This window comes from Paroedura picta, chromosome 10, assembly GCF_049243985.1.
Source record: "Paroedura picta isolate Pp20150507F chromosome 10, Ppicta_v3.0, whole genome shotgun sequence".
In the NCBI taxonomy this organism is placed as follows: domain Eukaryota; kingdom Metazoa; phylum Chordata; class Lepidosauria; order Squamata; family Gekkonidae; genus Paroedura; species Paroedura picta.
In genome coordinates this window covers 39,676,118-39,682,130 of record NC_135378.1, presented here as the reverse complement: position 1 = coordinate 39,682,130, position 6,013 = coordinate 39,676,118, and positions in this window count along the sequence as shown.

Below are 6,013 nucleotides of genomic sequence, written 5' to 3'. Positions count from 1 at the left end.
CCTTGAAAATTATTTCCTAAGTGAAGACATCCCCTAAATGGGCTTTTGGAGAGCCATGTACCTGAGTTTCTGAGTTTCTTGAAAGAAAGGTAGGATATAGACATATAATGTAAATAGGCAGACTATGGTTTGGTACCTGCATTTCAGTTCTCCAAATCTTTGAATTCTGTTTATCAGAAGAAAGGCATATGAAGCCACCATTCCATACTTGCAAAGCGTACAACTGAAGACTTTCTGAGACCATTAATGTGGTACATGAGCCATTGATGGTATGGTATAGGCTAGTCAAAAATAGTGGTTACATCCAAGCTCCATGCATTTCTTCAGTAACTGATCAAACAACGTTTATGCCTGCAGTTCTTTGCAAAGTGATTACATCCAGAATATGCTGGCAGCATTCACTCTTCTTTTCACAAATGTAATGACATTAATGAATCTGCCCTTTATCTAATCCCATCCTTGAAATAGGGCTAAGCAGAATATTTATCAGATTCATTTTTTCCTCTGAGGCAGATTTCTTTCATCAATAGGAGCTGGGAATAGACCTTGTGGGAAATCAGTATGTCTGAGATGGTTTAATGCTTTCAAACCTTGGAGACATGAAGATTCCTGGTAGTCCCATGGGAAAGAAAGCCTTCGCTACTTATGATACGCTAAACTGAATGTAGCCCATCAGTCATGCATTGGGCCTGCTAGGATTACCAACTTCTGAGGGGTCTGGAAATCGCCAAGAATTACAACTAATCTCCAGACTGGAATTGCTGTGGAAAAAAAGGAGTGAGTACTGTGGCATTATACTCCACTGAGGTCTCACCCATCCCCTGATACCACCTTCCTCAGCTTCAAACACAAATCTCCAGGAATTTCCCAACACAGGTTTGGCAATCCTGGTACCCAGGAGGTATACAGTTGTTCTGTGTTTACAGTTCTAGCAAGAGGAACACAGAAGGCTCCCCAAACTTTCTGAAGGTCCTCTTATATGGCTGGTGGGCTATGAGTCCATCTTGATGGCATCATAGCCAAAATGCAGGATTCCTTAAGAGACATGCCCACACAATTTCACACAGACCAACAGAGCTGAATAGTCCAAATATGAGCCTTAAAGCAGGCTGCTCTTTGGGAAATCCTACAGTTGGAAGGAACTGCAGGATCCCCACTTTGAAAGCAATTGGCAAGGGGATAAGTACAGTCCCATACCTAGGATATAAAAAGTATATTTTTATTGTTCAAGGTATGAGGAAAGAACCGTTTCACTACTTTACAATTACACTGCTTAGAATCAGCAGTATGAATAGCTGGTGAGTTTTAAATTTACAAAACAATGTGCTTTAGAATAGTTATGCATTTACTTGCTCTTCTTGGATTTATGAATACACACACGCATAAAAAACTTTTCAGCGTTCTCGTAGATAATAGAAAGTTTCACTAATAATTATTCAGATTTCATCAAAGCCATTGCCACCCTAAACTGTTGCTTATAGTTATAGAGGCAGTTTTGATGAAATATTTTTATTGTTATTCATCCTGCTTTAAATTTAAAGGTTTCTGAAATAATCTACATTATTATTTCAGACTCAGACTCAGAAACTTTTGTTAGAACAGAATGGTGCTACTGGAGTGGGTCACTGGAACAGGATTGCCAATCTCTAGGTCAACCTGGAGATTTTCCAAAATTACAACTGACCTCCAAAAAGATTAGAGCCCCTGGCTGTTTTGGAGCATGGATTCCATGACATCATATCCAATAAGGCTCCACCCCTGAATCTTCAGGAATTTCCCAATCCAGAGTTAGCAACCCTATATAGGGACCATATCTCTTCAGTCTTGTCCCATCTATACTGGGTCCCATTTTGTTTGTAGCTTGGTGTAGTGGTTAGGAGTGTGGACTTCTAATCTGATGAGTCAGGTTTAATCCCGCACTCCCACACATGCAGCCAGCTGGGTGACCTTGGACTTGCCACAGCCCTGATAAAGCTATTCTGACCAAGCAGTAATATCAGGACTCTCTCAGCCCCACCCACTTCCCAGAGTGTCCGTTGTGGGGAGAAGAAAGGGAAGGCAACTGTAAGCCACTTTGAGACTCCTTCAGGTAGAGAAAAGTGCTTCTTCTTCTTCTTCTGTTGGCCTTTAAGCCCTATATAGCTTTGGACCAGCATATCTGAAGGACCACCTACTCCCTTACAAACCTCTCTGACTGCATACAATTATCTCAGGAGCCCTACTTCAGGTACATCTACATTTTGAGTTGAGGATGGTGTCAGCCTGGGAAAGGGCCTTCTCAGCTGTGGCACCAAAACTCCGGAAGTGTCAGTCCAGAGAGATTTGCTTGTCCGCTTCCATTGACATCTTCTGCCAGTGTATGAAGATTTATTTTTTAAAAAATTCTTATTTCCTCAGTGATCCCTCCTTCCTGTCATATTACATTTTATTGATATGATCATTAACCAGCCAGAGTCCATTATACCTTCCTGTCATGTTTTAACCATTGGTTTTATAGAAATGTATTTTTTTGCACTGTATATGCATTTTAGCAAGGTCTTAAGCACTTCAATGATGCATTTTTAATGGTTTCATTACATATGTTTTTAAATTGTTAGCTTCCTTGGTGGCCAGAATGAAGGGGTAATATTTTGCAAACAAATTCTAGAAACCTGAATTTTCACCCTGAATCATAATAGCCACAACATTCATTAACCTTCATGTTGGAGGAGGGAGGTGAAGTATTTGTGTAGAAATAAAGGTTCCATGGTGAAGGTGTGAAGAAAGTGTTTACATTGCAGGGGAATATGTTCTGGACTATACACAATCACTTTTGGCTTAAATTTTGGCCACAGATTTATTGTCATACAAATGAAAAATGGTGAAGCCACCCATACCAGCAGACCACTCACAGGAACTGAGTGATGCACAGGTCAAGCTCCCCTGAACTAACAGGCCCGCTATGCAAATGGGGGGGGGCATGAGGAAGGGGACCTGTGGGCATCAGACTCTATGAGGGCTCCATCTAGCCCTCCACAATACGAGGCTCCTGCCTCCCCAGCCAGGGAGGTGCCACAGCTCAGCATACACTCTTAAGGAGGCGCCCAGTCCTGGCAGAAACTTGTATGCTGGTATAGGCTCCACTCTAAAGGTTCTGCCCCCATGAGCATAATCACCAGCTATGACAAATAAGGATACCACAGAAGAAAACATGAGGCAACGAATAAACATCTTGAAAGACACAATGACAGACAAAAAGGGCAGATGGATGAGAAGCTGCTCAAAAGCAGAGAAGGAGGTAAAGAAGCCTCACCTCCCAGGAGCCCTTCCTTATATTGGGATCCTGGCATGGTTTCCTCATGCCCATGACCATGCCTCACTGAGCTACTCAGCCAGAAGTAAGTGGAAACCATGAGGCCCAGATAGCCTGCTGGACCCCTTTGGTAATGTTCATTAAGCTTTCTTGGAACCATGTTTTAGGACTCTTACAAAAATAGATATACACATAATTTGTAAATAATTTGCACATACTTAAATTATTTTTCAGTTATAAATTGATTTAGAAAGAAGACAGTGCTCTATAACGGTAATGGTTATCAAGCCACTAAGAGTTAACTTGGGAGGGGAAGCAAGAACTAGGTTATATAAGGCTCATTTCTACCCTAGGGAATGTCTGGGTAAATACAACCTACTTGCCTCCCCAGGACTAGTGTAGGATCTGAACTGTATACGTTTTTTTTTTGGGGGGGGGGTGTTATTACTTCTTTAAGGCTTATCTTCTCTTATGAGAGTTGTCTGGTGCTAGGGGGACACTGTAGCTAGCTTTGCCATGACAGTTTATTAGGAAAGATTTAGTGTTACCTCTTTCATACTGATATAGGTTGAACAGCAGGATATGTGTTTCTGAAAAATCTTGTGCCTGTTATTGACTGGATCCACATACTATTTGAAGTTACACTATTATTTATTAATTATTTATATTTATAGACTGCCCTGATGGAGCCTATTTCTCAGGGTTGTTTACATCAATAATAGCATGTACAAGCAAAAACATCGATATGATTCAACCAATAAAATTTTAAAAACCGTAAACCATAAAACCTGCTCTATGTTCTGATAATTTATTGCAGTACCAACTTGAACCTTGCCTACTGATGTACCCACTTGCCTTGCTTCACCTTTTCAATTGATCTTTTTATAAATGCTGCTAACCCTTCAGCATCAAATGTTTTGTGTGGATTAAAAAAATAACTGGGGGAGAGTTCCTATTATAAATCAATTTTAGCAATAAACATATTATCATCATCATCATCATCATCATCATCATCATCATCATCATCATCATCATCATCATCATCATCATTATTATTATTATTATTATTATTATTATTATATTTATTTCCTGCCTCTCCCGACAGGCTTGAGGCGGGTCACAACAACCATTAAAATTCCCATTAATACATCAAACTACTAACATGACGGCTAAACATCCCATCCCTCCCCCAATTATCAAAGAGGTGAAGAGGAAAGGATGGGGGAGCAGCATAGATAAAGATAAAGAAATATCTTTATTTCTTATGTATTTAAGCTTACTGAGGAAATGCAACATCAAATAGTGCCATTGATATCAATAGACTTCTGTCTTTCATTTAAAATCTGGAAAACCACTGAGGATAATTAAAAACATTCCGTACTAAATCATGTGCTTTGTACTGATACGAAAAGTCTCCTTATATTATTCTCAAAGATCATACATTTGTACTATGGGACTAACAGATGAGGTAAATCAGTTTGAGGACAATGAAGTGTTCTGTCCCGTTACATTGAACTATAAATAATAACAGCATGAGAAAAGCTGAGATTGTGCCTTGGCTACCTGATGCACGAATACAATGTGACGGAATTGTTGAAATCATTTGACTATGCAATGCCATCTTTTCTGGTCGAATATTGTAGATAAAATGACTGGAAGTTTCTTGTTGCAATGCTAAAGCAAGATTCCCCCTCCCCCCCGGTTATTATCAGCCCAAACATTCATCATTATAAACCACTTCATTTTTATTTTATTACATTGATTCCCCTTAGCACCCAAGACCGTTCGTACACCTGCAAAATTCAGAAAACATTGATTGACTTAAATTATTCAGCCCTTTAGTGTATGGCCATTATGTCACTTAACACTTTAGACAAATCAATACAACTTAAAAAAAAAAAAAGATTCCTATTCAGATGCTACAAAAATGTTTTGCTTGAATCATTCGACTTCTCTTCCTGGATGACACTGCATAAATCAGCTATTTTAATAAGGAGCTCTGAGTGTCTATTTGTATGTTTATGAATATGCACACAAATGATATGGGCAAAATAAATAATTTAACTTGGTAGAAGCACTATAGGATACAGCAGTTGTTCCATTGCTTTTGTTGTTAATATACCACTACCACTAACTTAATTTTACATATATATGTCTTTGAAATAAAACCATTTCTTTGAGTAGGAATATATCCAAACTAGTGACTGCAAGAGCATGATTATAACTCCGGCTATTTATATTGGAGAAGGAATACACACAATCTTGATCTGTTGTTTAAAATTAATCTTTCATACAGCACTCAAGGATGCTTTTCTATACCAGATGTTGAGCTGCAACTCATCTTCTTAACTGCATCACCCCCTTGTCTAGCACAGGGTATCCTTTGTTGGCTCCTGCTCTATGTGTGTGTGTGTGTGTGAGTGAGAGAGAGAGAGAGAGAGTTGTTTTTTTATGCCTCCCTTCTAGAAATACCCAAAGAAAAATCAGGAGAGCAACAAATGGCAAACATTACTGTGTGTAAAAATGGGATACAAACCAAAGCAGTTAAGAAGCTGAGCCACACAAATAACCTAGAACTGAAATTCCTTCCAGGTGACAATGATGCTGTCCTCTGTATAATATCATAAGGATTCATGGTGCTTCTACGATCTGGGGCTTTTGGCTTTGTTGAAAACAAACTCATTTCTTATACTGTCCAGCTGAACACTTAATAATGGAATG